This window comes from Bufo bufo, chromosome 2 (assembly GCF_905171765.1).
Source record: "Bufo bufo chromosome 2, aBufBuf1.1, whole genome shotgun sequence".
NCBI lineage: Eukaryota > Metazoa > Chordata > Amphibia > Anura > Bufonidae > Bufo > Bufo bufo.
In genome coordinates, this window is record NC_053390.1 from 85970636 (window position 1) to 85994869 (window position 24234).

Here is a 24234-nt window from a genome sequence, read left to right on the forward strand (position 1 = left end):
ACTTTGGTGCTCGATTAACACTAGTCCCAGTGTCTTCCCTGAGTTAAGAAAATGTGCACCCTTCATGCACTGCATGGCCATAAGGAGCACTGGAGTGAGGAGAGCAACTATGAACCACTGCTACTCCTATCTGAAATACTAATGATAGTCTGCTTATATTAGAGCTAATGGTTGCTTATTTTATCAATAGCTTGAGAGCCCATAGCATTAAACGGGTTGTCTCATCTGAGACATTGGTGGCATATCTCTAGGATTTCACCTCTCCACAACGGGACACCCGAAGTGAGTGGAGAGTAAACACGCATACCCAGCTGCACACCATTCATTTCTATGAGACTGCCAAAAATAGCCAAGTGTTAACTATTTTCGGAACTCCCATAGAAATGAATGGAGCGCATGCGTGGTGATCTCTACTTCACTTTTGGGGGCTCGTTATGGAGATAGGTGAGGATCTCAGAGGTGGGACCAGCACTATCACACTTTGATGTCCTAGCAATATGCCATCAAAGTCCCAGATGGCACAACACTTTTAACCCTCCCCCTTCACCACCAAACTTTACAGTTGGTACAATGCAGTCAGGCTGGTAATGTTCTCCTTGGATTCACCAAACTCAGATAGAGACGTGTGATTCGTCACTCAACAAAGTACCATTCCACTGCTTCAGAGTCCAGTGCCTACATGCTTTACACCACTCCATCCAATACTTGGCATTGTGTTTGTTGGTGTAAGGCTTGCATGCTGCTACTCTGCTATGGAAACCCAGCTCCCAATGCACTGACAGAAATGATTGTAAACAAGTAGCTAACCTGTCGAGCAAACTGCACACCCTCTGCCAGACTTGGCACTATCTACACACTTAAGCAAGAGCTGGCAAACAGGCAATCTCACTCAGGAACCTAGCTAGTTAGCCCTGAGTATTCCCTGCAGATGGAAATCATCTCTTCTGATCAACAGGTAGCTGCTAGCAGGTGGGGTGGACTGGAAAAGTAGTCATATGAGCCAGAGCTGTCAAAAGTGAAAGCCAAAACAGTATCGGATTACCCAATAGCAATAACAGAAAAAAAAAAAAAGTCAAAACCAAGAGAGACAAAAGGTACAGAGATGCAAAAGCAGGAGAATTGTCACCAAACAGGCTGAGGTCAAACACAGTAGCAGGCAAGCACAGAACCCGTTTGAAAGTACAATATCTGGCATTGAGCAATATCCCTTTTGCATTTATCACTGCCCTCCGCTGCCCCACTGCTTCTATTAAGAACATTATTCATTGAGCTACTACTACTCCAATTTCTGCTACCACAACTCCCCTCCTCTGCTATATCCAGTTGCACATTGTTTCTAATAGTAATCAGCTTCTGCTATAAATGCTCCTCTGCTCTCTCACTTCTTGCCTCAGGTTAGGTTATCTAGTCTCCAGATAATAGTACAGGGAGTGCAGAATTATTAGGCAAGTTGTATTTTTGAGGATTAATTTTATTATTGAACAACAACCATGTTCTCAATGAACCCAAAAAACTCATTAATATCAAAGCTGAATATTTTTGGAAGTAGTTTTTAGTTTGTTTTTAGTTTTAGCTATTTTAGGGGGATATCTGTGTGTGCAGGTGACTATTACTGTGCATAATTATTAGGAAACTTAACAAAAAACAAATATATACCCATTTCAATTATTTATTTTTACCAGTGAAACCAATATAACATCTCAACATTCACAAATATACATTTCTGACATTCAAAAACAAAACAAAAACAAATCAGTGACCAATATAGCCACCTTTCTTTGCAAGGACACTCAAAAGCCTGCCATCCATGGATTCTGTCAGTGTTTTGATCTGTTCACCATCAACATTGCGTGCAGCAGCAACCACAGCCTCCCAGACACTGTTCAGAGAGGTGTACTGTTTTCCCTCCTTGTAAATCTCACATTTGATGATGGACCACAGGTTCTCAATGGGGTTCAGATCAGGTGAACAAGGAGGCCATGTAATTAGATTTTCTTCTTTTATACCCTTTCTTGCCAGCCACGCTGTGGAGTACTTGGACGCGTGTGATGGAGCATTGTCCTGCATGAAAATCATGTTTTTCTTGAAGGATGCAGACTTCTTCCTGTACCACTGCTTGAAGAAGGTGTCTTCCAGAAACTGGCAGTAGGACTGGGAGTTGAGCTTGACTCCATCCTCAACCCGAAAAGGCCCCACAAGCTCATCTTTGATGATACCAGCCCAAACCAGTACTCCACCTCCACCTTGCTGGCGTCTGAGTCGGACTGGAGCTCTCTGCCCTTTACCAATCCAGCCACGGGCCCATCCATCTGGCCCATCAAGACTCACTCTCATTTCATCAGTCCATAAAACCTTAGAAAAATCAGTCTTGAGATATTTCTTGGCCCAGTCTTGACGTTTCAGCTTGTGTGTCTTGTTCAGTGGTGGTCGTCTTTCAGCCTTTCTTACCTTGGCCATGTCTCTGAGTATTGCACACCTTGTGCTTTTGGGCACTCCAGTGATGTTGCAGCTCTGAAATATGGCCAAACTGGTGGCAAGTGGCATCTTGGCAGCTGCACACTTGACTTTTCTCAGTTCATGGGCAGTTATTTTGCGCCTTGGTTTTTCCACACGCTTCTTGTGACCCTGTTGACTATTTTGAATGAAACGCTTGATTGTTCGATGATCACGCTTCAGAAGCTTTGCAATTTTAAGAGTGCTGCATCCCTCTGCAAGATATCTCACTATTTTTGACTTTTCTGAGCCTGTCAAGTCCTTCTTTTGACCCATTTTGCCAAAGGAAAGGAAGTTGCCTAATAATTATGCACACCTGATATAGGGTGTTGATGTCATTAGACCACACCCCTTCTCATTACAGAGATGCACATCACCTAATATGCTTAATTGGTAGTAGGCTTTCAAGCCTATACAGCTTGGAGTAAGACAACATGCATAAAGAGGATGATGTGGTCAAAATACTCATTTGCCTAATAATTCTGCACTCCCTGTATAAGTGCTATATTCTGTCTGACAACCTGTACCAAACTCCAGCCTGTCTACTGACTGTGACTCCTAGTCACCTGCCTGACCTTTGCCTGTTCTCTGATTGCCCTAATTCTGCCTGCCCTGACTATGAACTTGCCTCGTACATACGTTAGTATGCTGTCTGCCCTGACCTCAGCCTGTCTCCTGAGGTAGCGGCCTGGTTGTTTCCATGCAGAGAAGTCCAGATCCTTGTATAGAGTTACTAGGGGTCAGCTAGAACAACAGGCTTAGGTTCATCCCAAAGGCAATATATTGCACCCAAATGTATTTCTATCCAAAGCTCTATATTGTGCAATGACTTTTCTGGTGAACTGAATTTTGGCTTGTTTCTGAATTTACCCTGTGGCTGCAGTTCCTGCTGTTCTGTTAACTGACCTTGGCCTTCCTGTGAATTAACCTCTTGTCTACTGCATTGACCGTGTCTGTCAATCCTGGTATTGGCCCTGCTTGCAGACTTCCCTTTGTACCTCACTGGTCATTCTGGAAGGTCTGCCACTAGTGTGCTCGCACCAGTTTTCTGTTATCAACCCCTTAACTCCTTTGCTCATGTAAAAGTGATAACATCTTACAGAAGGAGGGCCTAGAAACAGGGTAACAGACGCTAGCAAATAATGGCAACTTGGATGTGACTTGCTGTAACTTTACTTGTGAATGGGTTTAAATGTATATACAAGCATTTGTCTCTTTGCAGAAAGGCAGAGCAGTCTTTTAGCTATATAAAATAAGTGTTGGCCGAGGTGGTACTGATGGTTTCTCTACTGATGCCCTAGCTACCAGCTGTTCTGTCCTGGGTTAGACAACTTTCTGCAAAGAATATACTCTAATGTGCTGGTCACAGCATTTCTTAAATGTAGTTTTTTTCTATTATTTCTTACCAGCCTCTAGCAGGCGCACAACCCTAGCACCTGAAAAGTTGTCTCTGGATAATTGCTGGACCACTTACACAAACGTGTGATAAACTAGACTTCTGACCACACCTGCCCAGCTACAGCGAGAAAAACAAGTTTTCTTACGCTGTGCCCACGTGCTCTGTGTGATATGGAGACTCCTACTCCTCTACTAACATGGCATATGTGGCATAGCCATTCCCCAGAACTGTGTTGATTTTGCTAATTCCCAGGCATCAGTATTGAAGAACCACCATCTCTCTCTTTTTTTTAATCTTTTTTTTTTTTATTATTTATTGCTTTCTTAGACAAATGTATACATTTTGTAACGTGCAGTTTGGAAATAATAAAAAGTGATTATACACAAGATTGATACAATTAACCCCATTACCCGCCCACCCCCCCTAATTCACTGTTGCGAGGTCCGACCATACCTTTGTTGATATTTTTATTTCAGTTACCAATACTACAAATGACAGAGGATTAAGGGGCGGAGATCCAACCCATTCTAGCTACGCTTTCATTTTCTTGCTATTCTACCATAGACATCGATGGTGTCCATCAGGTCCAGCCACTCGGAAAAACTAGGGCTATTATTGGTGCCCCAATATTTGACTATAAGGGCCTTTGCGGCCATAAAACCCTCCAAGCAAATTCGTATCTGGTGAGACGTTAAATCACTAGGGGAGAAGAAACACAGTATTGCCTGCATAAAGCAACGGTCCAGTTGGACCTTGTGTCTTCTAGATAATTCCTCATAGATACAGGTCCAAAAACTACTTATTTCTGGGTACTTCCATAGTATGTGACTCAGATCAGCATTTTCTGCCGAACACTTCCAACACTCATCCTTTTTTTCTTTATATATTTTGGCGAGGAAGGCAGGGGGAGTAGTATAGGCGATGTACAATCTTGAACTGGATTAGTCTATATTTCTGGGAGATCGATACTTTTTTTTATATTTTTGTATACTATATCCCAATCCAAGATACTCCCATCGCCCAGTTCAGCTTCCCAGCTTCCCTCGCTTTTAAATGTTATTATTTCACCAAGAGAGTCCCGAAGTCTGTGATATATTTGGGAAAGTGTGAGTTGTGTATCCTTAAATTTAAAACAATAATCCAAAAAGGAGTAACCACCATCTCTCTCTACAATATTAGCACAGAACCATAAAATAGTGTTCCCTGTCACATGGGCTGGCACCAGCTAAAAGACTACACACAGCCCAACCAACAGCTAGAAAAGTCTATCCTCACTCCTGACACTCACACCCTGGATTCTTCCGGTTCTATTAGAATGCTTATGAACATTCATTGTTTGGTAGAGTTCATATATCTTTGGGGGGTGGGAGAGGGGTGCAACTAAGCAATTGCCAAAAAGCAGAAAGCCTTAGGTGACTTAAATGGGCCATACCTTTATTTTTGACCAGGGCTGAATTTTACCTAAGCCATCTAAAAACCTTATAGTTCAGATCCTTAATCTAGAAGGTGTCCAAGGATTCAACATAGGATATTCCCTTAGTTCAGACATGATGATTGCTTGCCGAAGTACACATTGTACTTGTGTTGCCTTTTTAGTAATTGCATTCCATCAAAATTAACTGCTTGTGAATGACCCATCAACAATAAGGATTGACAGATTACTTGTACCTTGTACCTTCTGTTCCATTGACTGCAAGTTGAATGGAAGGCATCTCAAGTGGTCATGCAACAAGGGTTCTCCTTCATTTTTTGTACTCGCCCCCTTTATACCAGTTCAACAAGTCCAACTGTCTCCAAACAAAACGGCAAAAAGGAAGTGAAGGTGAGAGTGTCTCTTTCAACACATGGTAATGTGAGCCTAATAGTGGAAAACACATTGACACTATAACAGTACGTGAATGGCAAGACTCTTTTAAATGTTTGCCAGATATTCAATAAAGTCCGGTAATGCTGAGGGTTACAAAGTAAATCTGTAACTGATAACTTCAAAGCCTCACAGGATTATAAACAAATAATGCTTAATCCTCCTGATATGACAGGCATTTTGAAGATTTTTTTTGCATCATGTCTGTGAACAGTTATCCTAACAAAACATATTTCTGACTTTCCCCAGGAATTGCTCAAGCAGGAAGCACACCTGTCAGATGTTGGTCCAGGGCAGATGACTTGATTCTAATCATCTCCTTCTTTAATGATCTAGATCCAGTGTTTATATTCTCCCTATGCTAGGTCAGATGAGGACCCCTCGCACTAAGGCCGCATACATAGTTCCATTCTCCAAAATAAAAACTAGCTGGAGAAGAGGAAAACATGGCAGAGTAAGATGAGAGAAAGAAAATGAAGAAGAATCTCAAGATGAACACCTCGGCTTCCAGATAAATGTAATTGTTTAGTACCATCTGCTGTAACAAACAACATTCACATCATGCATTGTAAATTAGTGTAGGAAGGAGGATGAATGCCCAACTTAAGATGTATAAGGGGCAAAAGATCTCAGGCTCGTGAAAGTGAACTGCCTAGTAGCAGGACCAAGAGACATGAATGAAAAGAAAACCACACATAAAAGTTGCAGGAGGGAATCTGTTGATATAAGGGAAATAAAGTGATCAGAAGTAGGGCCATAACTATAATTCATAGGGCCCCATAGCAAAATAAGATGGGGCCCCCATCACTTGGTGTAAAACAGAAGCATAAGTAGCAAAAATTAAATGTATGTACAATAGCACTGTACATCAGAAAACCCACAGTATAGCAAAAATCCAGCATATTGTTATTCCCCACAAAAAGGTACAATGCTCTTGCACCTGATTATGCCCCCTCAACCTCTGGGCCCCTTGGCAAAGTACTATGGCTGCCATGGCCATAGTTAAGCCTGTGATCAGTTTATTAAATTATTAAAGTACATGTGTGGTAACACGGTTTGGTTTTATAGAAAAAAAATCTGAAGGGGTCATGTTATTCTGCCTGACATTATGGCCCATTTCTTCTAGGGATTGGTAGGAGTCCCAGGGGGTCTGTGCACATTTCATATGCAAACCATCCCTATCAGAGGAGCAACTACTACCATATCAACTAGTAGGGTAGTGCATCCTCCCCAACCTGCTTCTTCGCAGTCCCGAAACATCATCCTCAGTTTCCTACAGCTGGCATCAGTAGTGACACATGCATTACTGCCCGCCGGACTATTAGTGTTGGCATGCCTTATACATGCACGTGACCACCTCATAGGTGATGTGTGCATGACCGGCACGTGACGTGTTTATATAGTGCATAATCACTTCCATAATCACTGTATTGAGAATACAGTAACATTTTAATAGGTTACTATGTCATCTTTGTGTGTTAAAGGGAGTCTGTCAGCAGCTTTAACCATGCAGTACTGTTGACTGCTCTTGGCAGCGGCTGCAAATAAATATACCTGTAACAGGGAGCCGGCGACGCGCTTCCCCTTCGCGGCGGCGCCGGCATCCCATGCATGTAGGGGAGGGGGGACGCGGCCGGCGTCCTCGTCTCCACAGTAACCAGGGGACGGGGAGGATCCGGCCGCACACGCCTCCTCAGCATGGCCAGCGTCCTCCATCCCCTAAACAACAATCTGCAGGGGAGCTGAGCGCCAATGGTGATTCGGCGCTCAGCTGTATTGGACTGTGTAACGTGAGTGGGCTATTTAAACAGGCAGTCTGCTGTCCACAGGTTGCTTGTGATTGTTTTTTTGCTACCCATACCTGCGTATTTGGATATTGACTATTTGACCTCGGCTAGTTTTGACCTCGGCTAGTTTTGACCTCGACCTTGTGACCTCCTTGGATTTGACGTGACCCCTTGGCCTCCGACTTCGGATTGTATTGACCTTGTTTTTGCCTTCTCCCTGTGTACCTACGTGACCTCCTGGCCTTGACCTTTTGCTTACTTGACTCTGTTGCGGTTTTCTCTTTAGGCCTCTGCACGTATCTAAACTAGGGACCGCCGCCAAGTTGTACGCCGTCAGTTAGGATGGGCGGTGCAAGTAGGTAGGGACAGAAGTGCGGTGGAAATCAGGGCTGCACTCTTCTCTTTCTACGTAACAGTGCCTTTTGTGGAGCTTTTATTATCAGGAGTAATGTGAATATATACTTTTATTCTGCCAGATTCTGTTCCTGCATGTGCCCAGGAGGCAGAGGTTTGCATTCAGCTGCTCAACAGCCCCTCCTCTTTTTTTAAGGCAGAAGATCCCCAGATTTTCACCTCATTTGAGTCTGATGATCTCAATTACCAGTAAATCATGCTATGCCATGCTTTGGTTTCCTTACCTTTTATAGTAAGTAGTTCTTATTATCTCATTTCTTGCTGGTGATAGAAGTAGGTACTGTGTAAAGTATGTATTTTATAAGCCAGAAGGATTCAGCTGCATAATAAGACTGTCAATAATTTGCCACGTTCTGGGAGAACATTTGGGCAAGGCAGTGTACAGTAACTCATACAAGACACATTAGAGCAAAGAAAGTAGCAACATGGGTGGGTTGAACGTGTTGACAACATTCCCTCAATTATACGCCTCTGCAAGCTGGAATCCTGACAGCCAGTATGAAATAATCCAGCACATTTGCTTCCAATCAAGCTTAGGAATAAATAAATCGGTCAATATCTGATGTCATATCAAGTGATTGAACCAAAGAGTCTTTTATCAATCATAGCTGAAGTGCAGGGTGGTTCTATCTCCAGTGAATCTGGAGAAAATTCTCTGAGTCACAAAAGTCTCTTTAGGGCCAAGGTGAAACGTCTCCAGAATTGTAAAAATAGATTTAAAGTGTCCAGGAGACTAAAGGCCCAGGTAGCACTATTTGACTGATGATGGTACTTCCCAATAATCTTAATAATTCAGTCTGTAACCTCTTCTTGATTACAAATCAAGCAGTAAATGATTAAAGTGAAATGTGGGGCAAAATTTCATATAATGGATAGACTAGGGTTATTTAACATAACTCAGGTCCCCCAAATGCAAGGTGGTCTGCACCCTATGTGCCCTTAAAAGCTATGGACACTTTTGAAGGATTTTTACATATTTTAGTGGTTACCTTGAGTTAAAAAAAAAGTTTCACTTATTTCCAGTCTACAGTGGTCATTCCTTGCTTCATTTACAGACCCCCTGATATACAGATTGCAGCCTGCTCCTAATTTCAGAATTTTCTCACGTAGATTTGTCCCTCGCAGTAATACATGCTAGATCTGTGTGTCCAGGATGCTGCTGCCTTTGCTTTTTTAAGCTGCGTTATGCATGCTTCCCTCTGTATCTACAGCCGGTGAGAGCTGCCCTCATTTCTCTCCCCTCCCCGCACTCTTATGTGCTTTTAAGGTGTGGAGAAGAACCCTCATTACAGTTAGAACAGTTCCAGTTTTATCATTTGTTTAATACAGTTCTATTCTCGCATGAATTATTTTGATGATTTTCTTTTTCCATTACTAGTTCAGAGTAAGGATCGGCTTTTGCAACTTATTACATAATATCTGCGCTGTGTCCTTAATAATGTAAACAGGACTGTATTTGAGGATCATAGACATGTCCTATTATGTATGCTAGTTATAACATGTATATTGTCTCATATTTTTTATTACTGCATTCTACTCATTTTGGGCTAGAAATAATTTTTCAATTGGTCTTTATTAAAAATAATATGCCCTTTTCGCTGTACAAATGTCAGTCTCTGAGTATTTGCAGAATAGCAGGCTTTCTGTTCATAAGTCCTGTCAGACAGACTCCCTGACGACTCATGTCTAGCCCTTATCTCTGAACTCCTGACAGTTCATAAATACTTATTTAGGCAAAATTTGTATCTATGTAGCATTTAAGAAAGAGCTTCTCTTGTAAAAAGACATTGTTGCATTGCCTCTGTGCTTATTACTTGGGTCTCAATTACACGTATACTGCACAGGACAACCCTGCATTAGATAAACATACCAAGCTGAGCCAAGAATACACAGCAGAGGTTCTAGAGTAGTGTCACATTCTCCTTCCCCTCCCGGCTGCTATTGCTAACACCAATTGAAGTGTGAGGGAAGAGAAATAGAAGCAGAGCTCTGACAGATTTATGTCAGATTCAGCTGCTCTACCAGCTAGGTGAAGGACTTACACTTACTTTGCAGAAGCAAAATGGTAGAACGTTTTTAGTGAAGGCTATTTAGAACGTTGTATAATTTTGCATTTAGGAAGCAAATGAACAATAAAAACAGTTCAATGCAAGGATGTCCATTGCCTTTAACACATTGCAGGCACATGAAACAGCATGTATACTTGAATTCATGCTACCCACATAGGTGTAATATTGTACTGTGCTTCAAAGTAAGATAACCATGGAACATAATATTACCATGAACCTTTAAAGGGGTTGGACACTTTATGATGACATTTCTGAAATGCTACAAGCTGCTGTATACTGGCATAGGAAACATTAAAATGCTTCCTTCTTTACCATAACTCGCAAGCTGAAGCCCATGGGTACAATGTATAAACACAGGATATGGGCATAGTCACATTGATAGTTCTCAAGATGGTGGTGTTCATGTGATTTACCCAGGTGACCACCTCCCCAACTGGTCATTTCTGCTCAGCACATGCGCAGGTTCAGGAGATTATGTTTAGTAAACTGTGCAACCATCACTAGTGACCTATGGACACGACCACTATGGGCAGCCGGGGGTGCTTCAACTTGGGAGCTGCAGTAAGGAATGAGGAGTTTTAGTGTTTACTGTGGCATTACATATCAGTTTATGGCATCTCAGAATTTCAGTGGCCAACCCTTCTATGCTACAAACAGGTTAGCTAACCCACACATGAGTGTAGATGAGAGGTCTCCAACATGTGGTTCTCCAGATTTTGGAAAATCACACACCCAAAGTTTTAGTAGTAAGATATCAGATGCTGCAGCTCTATGGTAGATTATGAAATGTTTCCTACATTCATAACTATTGTTCTTCACCATCCCCCTATTTTTTGGTAACCTAGCTACGTCAGTATAAAATCCTATATACAGTGTTCTCTAACGTCAATTCATGTTTTTATTAAAAGCTTCTGCCAGGTCACAGCATTGCATTCAACTTTCTTTCCCTGTTGCCAACCTTGCCCCTGGGCTGCCGTAGCATTGCAACATAATGCAATTTATCAATGTAATCCTCGCACAGCAGCCATTTCCACGTTCCTCTGGTAGTATTCAAGATCAGGGCCGGCCTTAGGTGTTCAGGCGCCCTGTGCGAGCTAACCTTGTGGCGCCCCCCGCACCCCAAAAAAAAAAAACACTGCTTGTTGCTGGCATCATGGCATAGGCTGGCTGACTATCCAACCAAGTAGTTACCAGCCCACACACCCCAAAGGCCGGTGTAATGTTCTACTTCCCTACTTCGTGAGATTTCCCTACCCTCGTCACTTCTGGTCGCACCGGACATGACGTGAGGAGGTGTGCAGCGCCGCGCAGGCGCACAACGACAGGTTAGGGAAATTTCACAGCAGAGTGCGCATGCGCCGGGAGCCTCGCCGGCGGTTAGGGTAGGGAAAAACTATGTCCCAATGCGCAGGCGCAGTGATCGGATGGATGTTCTCAGCTGAACACCGGCCGACACTGCGCATGCACCGGGAGCCTCACCAGCGGTTAGGGAAGGGAAAAATTACGTACGGGCCAGTGCTTTTTCCCTACTCTAACCGCTGGTGAGGCTCCCAGCGCATGCGCAGTGTCGGCCGGTGTCCAGCTGAGAAAATTAGTTTCCAATGTAGTATTAATAACTAAACAATTAAATAATAAACATATTGCATTGTCTACTTACCACCAGGACAATAAGATGATCTGGACTCTGGCTGCAGTCTGGCTCTGGGGACTCCATTGTCACTCTCTTCTCCCCCCCCCCCCTCCCTCCCTTGTCACTCTCTTCCCCCCCCTTCCCTTGTCACTCTCATTATCCCCCCCCTCTCCCTTGTCACTCTCATTATTCCCTCCCCTCTCCCTTGTCACTCTCATTATTCCACCCCCCCCTCCCTTGTCACTCTCATTATTTCCTCCCCCCTTGTCACTCTCATTATTTTATTATTTCCCCCCCTTCCCCCCTTGTCACTCTCATTATTCCCCCCCCCCTGTCACTCTCATTATTTCCCCCCTTGTCACTCTCATTATTTCCCCCCCTTGTCACTCTCATTTTTCCCCCCCTTGTCACTCTCATTATTCCCCCCCTTGTCACTCTCATTATTTCCCCCCCCCTTTTCACTCTCATTATTTCCTCCCCCCTCCCTCCTTGTCACTCTCATTCTACTCCCACCTCCACCTCTAGTGTAGCGTGGCTGAGCTCTGTTCGATCCGCGGTACAGGAGCATTTGTTTCCTGTACCCGGCCGGACTGACAGGAAGTGCACACTAAGTGAGCACTTCCTGTCAGTCCGGCCGGGTACAGGAAACAAAAGCTCCTGTACCGCGGATCGAAGAGAGCTCAGCCACGCTACATTAACAGCACACTGCAGGCGCAGGCAGGATTCTTAAGAGCTAGATACAGGAGAGGGGGAGATGGAGGGGGCGGGGGGCCCACCCCGAGGGAGAACACAAGTGCCGCCTCGCCTGTCGCATATTACATTGCGAGCTGTCGGACGCCCGGCGCCCCTGTTGCTATGGCGCCCTGTGCGGCCCCACAGCCCGCACACCCCAAAGGCCGGCCCTTTTCAAGATATGTGCTGAACTAATCGAAAAAATCTACCCTGATAATGTGGACTTGGATAAGTCCAAGAGAGGCGGTATATTAGTGATAGGGACCCGTCCGCGGAAGCCACCTTGACGCGTGGTGGATGGGCCCGACACAAGTTTGATCAAAATGTGCGCTAAGAGCTTCCATTGATTCCAATAGTAGGTATAGTACCACTTGAATTTAGAATGATCCCCATTTCTCAGCTTTACTGCTTATATGTGTGTCCAGCCATTATTTATTTATTTATTATGTTTGCCTTATGGATGTGCACCCATGACTATGATTATGAATAAGAATATGCCAGTCTAAACTTTCTTGTAATAAGTAGTAATGTATAAACTCCTCTGTACTGAGCTCCCCCTAGTGTTAGCTGCAGTCAAACAGCTTTGTTATATGTTAAGCAAAGCTGGAGAAGTTATGAGTGTATTTATGCCAGCTGTATGCTGTAAATACATTGAGAAATATGGTGTTCAAGATGAGTGCCATATTTTTGAAGATTTTTTACAACATAGAAGTTGGATAAAGTTGGTGAGGAGCAGGGTGACTTTTTATGATAATTTTTTAAATTTCTTCTGTTTGATGAAAAAGGTAGTAAATTAATTAGAAATCTAAAGCATTTAGTCAATATGCTCTCTTGAGATGCCATTATATTTTAAATGGCCTCCATTGTATCGTTGGTATACTAAAATCAGTTATTTTTGTATACTTGCATGCCTCAGCTCTTATGTACTAGGTTCTACTGAATGCTCAAAAGGCATTATTTCCATGAAGCAAGATGCATTACAGCTGGTCCATACACATTTATTTGCTGTTGACAGCTGTATCCCTCGACTCTCTGATACATATGCATGTTTATTGCATACAGAGAATGGGACAAACCGCTGCCAGAATCCTTCCAAGCAAACAAAAAATAGTCCAAAACCTCAGAAGCAGATGTTGGGGGCAGCTCGAGTGCCCCTGTATACAATGGATTGTTGCTTTTATTCAACGTTAACCACATCTTTGGTTGCAGTTCCGATAAATGGGGCCACAAGAATTAATAAAGTTGATGTTCAGATATTATTATTTCCAATGTTGTTGCATCAAAGAGCTCGTGCCACCGTTTAATATTTTAATATATTTCAGCATAAAAAAAATCATATCTGTTACAAAATTCTCCAGTTGTGAGATATTCTCTTTACTTCATTATAATGGTATAGTTATGTGCATGTCCATCTACTGAAGTGGTCACACATACTCAGTTCCATCCTTCATTTGCCACCAGCCATATCTACTCTTAGAAGCTGTGACAGTTACAGGCAGAGGCCTTTGTGAATAATTATTAGGCAAGTGAGTATTTTGACCATATCATCATTTTTTTGCATTTTCCAACTCGAAGCTGTATAAACTGGAATGCTTATTGGATTGAAGCATATCCGGTGAAGTGCATTTCAGTAATGAGGGAAAATATGGCCCAAGGAGATCAAAACCCTATTTAAAGGTGTGCATAATTATTACGCAGCTCAGGCATAATGGGTCAAAAAAGAGATTTAATTGAAAAGTCAGAAATTGTTAAAAGTCTTTCAGAGGGATGAAGCACTCTTAAAATTGCTATGATATTGGGGTGTGATCACAGAACATATATACGTTCTGTTGCAAATAGTCAACAGAGTCGCAAGAAACGTGAATCAAACGTGAAGCAACCAGGAACCCATTATCCTGTCATATTCCAGAACTGCAACCTCCCCAGAGTGCCCAGAAAATACAAGGTGTTCAGTTCTTAGGCCAAGGTAAAGAAGAATGAAACTCGACTACCACTACCCGCAAGGGGGCATTACCACTCTTTTCACCCCACCACTATCTTTAATTGTGTACCTTGTGTCATCCTGCATACTTATTGACATGTCCTGCAAAATGTGTATGTCTATTTCCTTGTAAATGTTATGTTAAAGTGTAATGTACCTGGTCTACCAGCAAATGGCGGAAATCTTGGCAGAGCTAGTTTCCCTGGAGTAGAATCTTCTTTCCATTCCAGCCCTCTCTAGAGAGGGAGGAGCTAAGTGTTAGTGTTACGGTAGGTAAGATAAGGGAAGGAAACAGAACACAGCAAAACAAACAAAACAACTGACTAGGCCCCAAATTCTAGGGAACAAAGGGGTCACCTCCAAGCAATCCCTAAAACACTTTCCCTAAGCTTCTATGCCTATGTGCATATCTCGATGGTAGATATGCACATGCCCATGTACCTAAAGCTATAACACACTGAACCAAACCCTCAGCTGTAGGGAAGAGGGAAAGAGGCACCTAGCACCTTCAACAACCGAAGGGGCTAGCGTCACCCTAGAGGCCTAGTAAAAGCAGACACAGAAGGAAAAAGGGAAAAGGACTTATCTAGAGATCTGTTGGAGTGGACGATCCACTAAACTTCCAGAGCTCACACAAGGCAGAACTATAACCCGCAAAGGCTATAGGGAGAGGGAGGAATAAATAGCCTCACCAATTACCTAAACAACCACACCTGGGAGGAGGTATGATTCTGTTCAAACACACAACAAAACAAACTGTCAGATTGAGTCACGTGCAGCAACTCCTCAGAACACCCACAGGGCAGGGCGTGACAGTACCCCCCCCCCTTTCCCCCTCTACGGGTGACCACCGGACACCCAGGCCCAACTTTATCCGGGTGTGCCCAGTGAAAGGCATTCACAAGGCGGCTAGCATTAACATTGGTAGCCGAAACCCACATTCTTTCCTCTGGACCGTATCCCCTCCAATGCACTAGGTACTGAAGGGAACCCCGAAGAACACGTGAGTTGAGAATTCTAGAGATCTGAAACTCCAGATTACCATCAACCAAAACAGGAGGAGGAGGCAAAGGAGATGGTTCCGCAGGTTCCACATATTTCTTCAACAGGGACCTGTGAAACACATTATGGATCTTCCAGGCCTGCGGAAGTTCCAGACGAAACGCCACCGGATTGACAATGGCCGAGATTTTGTAAGGGCCAATAAATCTTGGACTCAATTTCTAAGAGGGTACCTTCAGCTTAATGTTTCTAGTGGACAACCACACCAAATCACCCACACATAGGTCCGGACCAGTCATACGTCTCTTGTCAGCCATCCGTTTATATCTTTCTTTCACCTATTTTTTTTCTAATTAACTTGTATCTTCCACCAGATAGATGACAAAGAGGAAGAAAATCTCCCCTATTCCGGTATCCCAGAAGATCCGGTCCCAGAAAAAGTTCCAAACTGAGGGTGAAAACCATATGCGCCAAAAAATGGCGACTTATCAGTTGACACTTGCCTACGGTTATTTAAGGCAAACTCAGCTAAAGACAAGAACGAGGACCACTCATCCTGATTCTCAGAGACAAAACACCTCAAATAGGTCTCCAGGTTTTGGTTAGTGCGCTCAGTTTGACCATTCGACTAAGGATGAAAAGCCGAAGTGAAAGACGACTGAATACCCAGACGAGAACCAAACGCCCTCCAAAACCTGGAAACAAATTGCGTCCCCCTATCAGATACCACATCAGAGGGAATGCCATGTGTGAGGAATATGGATTAATATTTACTGTCAGCCATGTCCCCACACCCCCATTTGCTGACAGATAGCGGAGGTGGTCAACGCCACAGGAGGGCACTGCTTCAAAGCCCCAGCTGTGATTGTCATTTGATTCACCTCTTGGTATGTTCAGTGTACATGCAAAATAAGTCCCCCCCCCCCCCCCCCAGCCATCTGAGTGTCAGTTGACAAGGAAGAAAGCCCCAGGGGGACCAGGCTTCAAGGAGGCCCTAGGTGGAGAAGGTCACACCTCAGTCCACTAGTTTGGAGCCAAGCTAAATCCTGCAGGAAAAACCCCAGCAGGAGGTGACAGCCCTGTCAGGATCAATGCGACCTCCCAGACATGTTGGCACCTACATTTCATAATGAATTATGAATCGCCTGGCCATCGCAGGCGTGAACCGGATACATATTTGTGTCCCGGTGGCCATGATGTACGTGCCCATGGTCTTTGTTTAATAGGGCGAGGTCAGCGAGGGGAGATATACATATCTCCCCACAGAAACCAAATAATGGTACCAGGTTTGGACTCTACTTGTAGCCGGAACCCAGGCAGGTCCGTTGGTCCCAGAACCATCTCCCTGTGACCCTCTGGTCTGGAGCTATGAACCCTAAAGGGTTTTGTGGGTCATTTGCTGCCAGCCCAGAAAAGGGGGAGTGGACCCCTCCCTGAGGCCGGGAGGGGAGGGGCCGGCTACAGGTTAAAAGTCTGGTGCTAGCAAGCAGGCGTGTCTTTCTCTGAAGAAGGGTCACATCTTACAAATGTGTTTAGAGGGACCCAGGAACTCGCTGAGATCACGGCACTTCATGTGGACTCCAGCAAAGAACATCTCCCAACCAAAAGGAACTTTCATCTTACCCTGTAACTGACTTTTACACTGCTTAACCCTGTTGTAACCATATAACCTGTAACCTCAGGCCACTGTATATATTTTCTGTGTATATTGTGTTAAATCTAGTGTGCCCTTACGACGATTAAATCTATAATTTAATCTTGTGCTATCTTGTATCTCGATCACGAATCCCCACGTTCGTGTTTTGGCCTAGTTATAAGCTACCGCGGGTTGGTGTCTCACCCTATATAATCCCGTTAACGGACCGGGCTTATATCAAACGAGAGCTGGTGGTGGATTTCCAAGGCTGAGACAGCTCTGTTTTCAATGCGGCAGTGAAAAGGCTCTCTCAGCTTGTTGCCTCTCTGTGCCTGCGTGGACAGGAGGTGTGTGTGTAAACTGTACCAACCTGACCTTACGCGCTCCTCTGGAGGGCGTAACTTCACGTTTTTGGTAAACCCGTGACCATAGTTGACGTCAAGCGGGCACGAGGTGTGGTATTCGTCACACCATGTAATTTCACAATGTTATCAATTAAAATCTGAGAGAGAGTTTTCGCATTGGGCAAACCTGATAATGGTACAAAGTGAGCCATCTTGCTGAAACAGTCCACTATTACCAAAATCACAGTTTTCCTAGAGGAACTCGGCAAATCAGTAATGAAGTCCATGGAAAAATGCGTCCAAGGACGAGATGGGATGGACAAAGGAAGAAGAGATCCTGATGGCCGAGTGTGAGCCACCTTCGCGCGTGCACAGGTCTTACAAGCTGCTACATAACTATCAACACTTTTACGCAACCCTGGCCACCAGAATCTCCGGGAAATAAGATCTACAGTGGATCTACTTCCAGGATATCCCGCAAGGACAGTATCATGATGTTCCTTGAACACTTTGTATCGCAGTTGGAGGACAAGAATCAGGTGCCTCCTCTTTAGCCCCCAACACTGCCCGTCTCCAGCTCGGGGTAAAGAGCGGAAACCACCACCCCATCAGCCAAAATCGGAGCGGGATCCTCCGAATCTACGCCCCCCCCCCCCCCCCCGGAAAGCTATGTGACAACGCATTCGCTTTGATGTTTTTAATCCATGGGCAATAGGTGACCACAAAATTGAACCTGGTAAAAAACAATGACCATCTAGCCTGCCTAGGATTTAAATGCTTTGCAGATTGCAGATAAGCCAGGTTCTTATGGTCAGTAAATACCGTAAACGGATGGGTAGCCCCTTCTAGCCAATGACGCCACTCTTCAAAGGCCAATTTGATGGCCAACAACTCTCTATTCCCAACATCATAATTTATTTCGGCGGCCGAGAGTTTCCTGGAGAAAAAAGCACACAGGCGCCATTTGCTAGGAGAGGGACCCTGTGACAAGACTGCTCCGACTCCCACTTCTGACACGTAAACCTCCACAATGAAGGGTTGAGACACATCAGGTTGCATCAGAATGGGAGCAGAAGCAAAACATTTCTTAATAGCAGAAAAAGCCTGTAATGTCTCATCCGACCAGACAGAGAAGTCAGCGCCCTTCCTAGTCATATCATTCAAAGTTTTGACAATGGTGGAATAATTCAAGATGAATTTTCTATAGTAATTAGTAAATCCTAAAAACCGCATCAGGGCCTTCTGATTCTCCAGCCAGTCCCATTCCAGTATCGCACGGACCTCTTCGGGATCCATCCGAAAACTGGAGGCAGAAAGCAAGTACCCCCAAAACGGCAGCTCCTGAACAGCAAACACACATTTTTCGAACTTAACATACAATTTATTCTCCCGAAGGATCAACAACACTTGTCTCAAATGATCCTGATGAGTCTTCATATCGGGTGAGTAAATTAGTATGTCATCTAGGTAAATAACAACAAACCTCCCACCAAATGATGAAAAATGTCATTGATAAAGCGCTGAAAGATTGCTGGAGCATTAGTTAAACCAAAAGGCCTGACTAGATTCTCTAAGTGACCCTCGGGGGTATTGAAGGCTGTTTTCCATTCATCTCCTTCCCTGACTCTGATCAGATTATAAGCTCCTCTTAAATCCAACTTAGAAAACACTTTGACACCAACAATCTAATCAAATAGATCCGGAATCAAGGGAAGGGGATAAGGATCACGGACAGTAAAGAGATTCAGTTGCCGAAAATCTAGGCACGGTCTAAGGGATCCATCATTCTTCTTTACGAAAAAGAAGCCAGCGGCCATAGGAGACTTAGATTGTCTAATATGTCCCTTTGCCAAACTCTCGACAATATATTCCTGCATAGCTACTCTTTCGGGTTGAGAAAGATTATATAACTTTTGGCAATTTTGCTCTGGGATAAGATTGACCGGACAATCATACTCTCGGTGAGGGGGCAACTCCTGAGCTCCACCCTCCGAGAATACTTCCGAAAAATCGGAAAGAAACTGAGGCAACACTTTAGTGGACACCCCCGAAATAGAGGCACTATGACAGCTGTTCATACAAAATTCACTCCAATTACTGATTTGTCTTGTTTGCCAGTCAATGGAAGGGTTATGTTTTATCAACCATGGTAAACCCAGAACCATCGGGGCAGGCAAACCTTTCATAACAAAGCAAGAAATGGACTCAACATGAGAATCACCCACCCTCAAATGAATATCCTGAACAATATTAGTTAGACATCTTTGCGAGAGGGGAGCGGAATCTATAGCAAACACTGGTATCTCTTTGCTTAATGCGCTAGTTTTAAAACCATGACTCTGAAGAAATTGAAAATCAATAAGATTAACCCCAGCGCCACTGTCAACAAATACCTTTAACTCAAAATTTCCAGAGTCTAGCGCCACCATGGCAGGCAGGAGGAATCGGGTACTGCAGGTAGGATACGAATATGTCTGCTCTGACTCCCCATTCACACTACCAAGAGTAAGGGAGTTGTTTTTTTTCTCTGAAGGAATCCCCTATTTGTTTTTCATTACTACTTCGAGGTTTAATAAAAGGGCACACATTAACGAAATGACCACAAAAGTAACACAGTCTATTCAGCTTCCTAAAATACCTATTACCAGAGCAAGAAGTAACCTGACCCAATTGCATAGGCTCCTCTCCAGCCCCTAATTCAGGTGTCATAGTACCCCAAGGGACAGGAGGGACTGATTCCCCACCAGACAGCACCCCCTGCCCGAGGGGAACCTTGCACCTCTCCCTAAGACGTCAATCCGTACGGCCAAAGACATGGCCGCCTCCAAAAAAATCTGTTTTTTCATGAAATGCAAGGGCATCCTTTAATTTCTCAGATAGCCACTGACAGAACTGACTACGGAGTGCAGGATCATTCCACTCCGAGTCAGTCGCCCATCTTCTAAATTCAGCACAATACGACTCAGCAGTACGTTCTCCCTGGCACAAGCTGCGCAACTTAGATTCAGCCATAGGGACCCGGTCTGGGTAATCATAAATCAGGCCCAGGGCTACGAAAAATTCATTCACCGACCGGAGGGACTGTGAACCGGTCGGCAGAGAAAAAGCCCTGTTAGCAGAGAAATATTAATCCCTACTCTTTGGTTTTCGTCTTCAGATGAAATCGGACGCAGACGAAAATACAATTTACAGGACTCCCTTAGGTTCCAGGCAGACCTAGTTTCCCCCGGCGGCACCAGACACCAAAGTACTCTGACACCGTGCAACCGAATTGCGGAGGTCAGCTACCTTTTAAAGACAAATCCTGCATGCGATCAACCAAAGCATCAAAAGTTTCCATTTTGCAAACAGCAAGGGAAAAAATTACGGTATGGCGGGTTATAATGTAGGTAAGATAAGGGAAGGAAACAGAAAACGGCAAAACAAACAAAACAACTGACTAGGCCCCAAATGCTAGGGAACAAAGGGGTCACCTCCAAGCAATCCCTAAAGCACTTTCCACTAAGCTGCTATGCCCATGTGCATATCTCGATGGTAGATATGCTCATGCCCACGTACCTAAGGCTATAACACACTGAACCAAACCCTCAGCTGTAGGAAAGAGGGAAAGAGGCAACAACCGAAGGGGTAAGTGTCACCCTAGAAGCCTAGTAAAAACAGGCACAGAAGGAAAAAGAGAAAAGGACTTATCTAGAGATGTGTTGGAGCAGACGATCCACCAAACTTCCAGAGCTCACACAAGGCAGAACTATAACCCGCAAAGGCTATAGGGAGAGGGAGGAATAAATAGCCTCACCAATTACCTAAAGAACCACACCTGGGAGGTGTGATTCTGTTCAAACCCACAACAAAACAAACTGTCAGATCGAGTCACGTGCAGCAACTCTGACAGATCTCCTCAGAACACCCACAGGGCAGGGCGTGACAGTTAGTGAAGGGCAGTCTAACCTACCCCATCTTGGGGAGAGGTTGTGTCTAGCTTACCCCCTGCTTGGGGAAGCAGCAGGCCCTCGTCCCTGTTGGACGAGCCTGAAGTAGTTCAGTTCAGAGTGCCACCTGTAAGGGGAAGGCTGTGTGCCAGCTGGGCCAAGAGGTCTCAGCTGAGTGCCTCCAAAGTCAGGAAGAAAGATTCCCTGTATAAAGACAAAGATAAGGTGAAAGATAAAGATAGAGTCAGACAAAGAGAGAAGTTGCAGCAAAAAGCAAAAGGAAAAGTTCCTATTTAATCCAGCCAGCATAGCAGAGCTGAAAGAGTACAGATGTAGTATAGCTGAGAGTGTTTGCCTGCCAGAAGTTAAGCCAAAATCTGCTGATGACCATGACAAAGTTGGAAGATTGTTTCCTGATGAAATTTTATGCCAAGGAAAGCTGTTAACTACTTCAATACCAGTCTGGACTCAATTTATTCTACCAATCCCTCAACTATTCACCCTATCATCACTGCTTCGGACGACCACGCTTGGGGTTCCGGATATCCAGGTAGGAGCACCGTGAAAAGTGCAAAATCCGCACCTAAAGTGACACCATAGGCAACCCTTACATCACTCTGGCATTCCTACACCTGGGGTCCACCATCACCTTCTACATAGGGGGACCTAGTCCCTCATTGCTGAAAGGCAACTGGCATCACAACAAAAACTCTAAAAACTCTCATAACACCTGTAGAAGAGACCCCTAGCATCAGTTTAGCCGGATGCAGATACATTAGTTGAACTGTCAAGACTGGGCCAATAAATATCCGAAGACATATTTTTCAAAGGTTTTATGGACTGATGAGATGAGAGTGACTGTTAACAGACCAGATCGATGGGCCCGTGGCTGGATTAGCCATGGATCAGCCACTTCAACTCAGGCGCCAGCAAGATGGAGATGCAGTATTACTAAAGGCTGGAATTATTAAGGATATTCTATTTTGACCTTTTTGTGTTAAAGACAAACTCAAAATCAACTCCTGAACCTACTGCCAGTTTTTAGAAGACACTTTCTTCAGTGTACAGGAAAAAGTCTGCATCTCTCAAGAAAACCATGATTTGTATGCATATAATGCTCCATCGCATGCATTGAAGTACTCCACTGCATGGCTACCCAGTATAGGACTTAAAGATTAAAGAATAATGACATGGCCCTTTCCTCACCCGACCTAAACCCTACTGAGAACTTGTGGGCCCTTCTTAAGTGGGCAGCACGATGTCTCAGTGGTTAGCACTGGTGCTTTGCAGCGCTGGGGTCCTAGGTTCTTATCTGACCAAGAACAACATCTGCATGGAGTTTGTATATTCTTTGGTTTCCTCCCACACTCCAAAGACATACTGATAGGGAACTTAGATTGTGAGCCCCATTGGGGACAGCTTGATGCTAATGTCTGTAAAGCCCTGCGGAATATAGTAGCGATATATAAGTGCAAAAAATAAATAAACTGGAGATTTACAGTGAAGGAAAACAGTTCACCTCTCTGAACAGTGTCTTGAAGGATGTGGTTGCTGCTGCACAAAAAGTTGATTGTCAACAGATTAAGAAACTGACAGACTCCATGGATGGAAGGCTTATGATTTGTTACTGAAAAGGAGAGGGGCTATATTGATCACTGATTGTGTTTTTTTTTTTTTTTCTTCAGAAATGTTTATTTGTAAATTTTGAGTTGTTTGTTTATTATTCTCACTTTAACAGATAAAAATAAACAAGTGAGATGGGAACATTTCCATTTTCATTTAGTTACATAATAACTCTGCACACATAGATATTCTCCTAAAGCCAAAACCTCATTTTTACTTTCTTAGGCCTCTTTCACACTTGCGTTGTTGGGATCCGGCATGCACTTCCGTTGCCGGAGGTGCCTGCCGGATCCGTAACAACGCAAGTGTACTGAAAGCATTTGAAGACGGAGCCGTCTTCAAAATGCTTTCAGTGTTACTATGGCACCCAGGACGCTATTAAAGTCCTGGTTGCCATAGTAGGAGCGGGGAGCGGGGGAGCGGTATACTTACAGTCCGTGCGGCTCCCGGGGCGCTCCAGAATGACGTCAGAGCGCCCCATGCGCATGGATGACGTGATCCATGTGATCACGTGATCCATGCGCTTGGGGCGCCCTGACGTCACTCTGGAGCGCCCGGGGTGCCGCACGGAAGGTAAGTACACTGCTCCCCCGCTCCCCACTACACTTTACCATGGCTGCCAGGACTTTAGCGTCCCGGCAGCCATGGTAACCACTCTGAAAAAGCTAAATGTCGGCTCCGGCAATGCGCCGAAACGACGTTTAGCTTAAGGGCGGATCCGGATCAATGCCTTTCAATGGGCATTAATCCCGGATCCGGCCTTGCGGCAAGTCTTCAGGATTTTTGGCCGGAGCAAAAAGCGCAGCATGCAGCGGTATTTTCTCCGGCCAAAAAACGTTCCGTACCGGAACTGAAGACATCCTGATGCATCCTGAACGGATTACTCTCCATTCAGAATGCATTAGGATAATCCTGATCAGGATTCTTCCGGCATAGAGCCCCGACGACGGAACTCTATGCCGGAAGAAAAGAACGCAGGTGTGAAAGAGCCCTTAAATATTCAGGTTCGAGGTTTATTAACATTTTGGACTGACAAACAGCACTATAGTCATTCAATAATAAAAGGAATCCTCAAAAATGCAACTTGCCTACTAATTGTGCACACAGTGTAATGTGGTGTGGCATATTTAGAAAATGGATTGTCCAGATTTAACAACCCCTTTAAGCTTGTGCAACACTTTCAGCAGAAACCTGCTGAACAGTCCACACTTGGTCACCCCATGCCTTTGAAAGAAAAATGATGTATGTGTTAAATGGGTTGTCTACTTTGGTCAAATTATTTTTGTTAGGAGGGTCCTCCAAAGACAAGGTAGCCAAAGGTTCTGTCACGA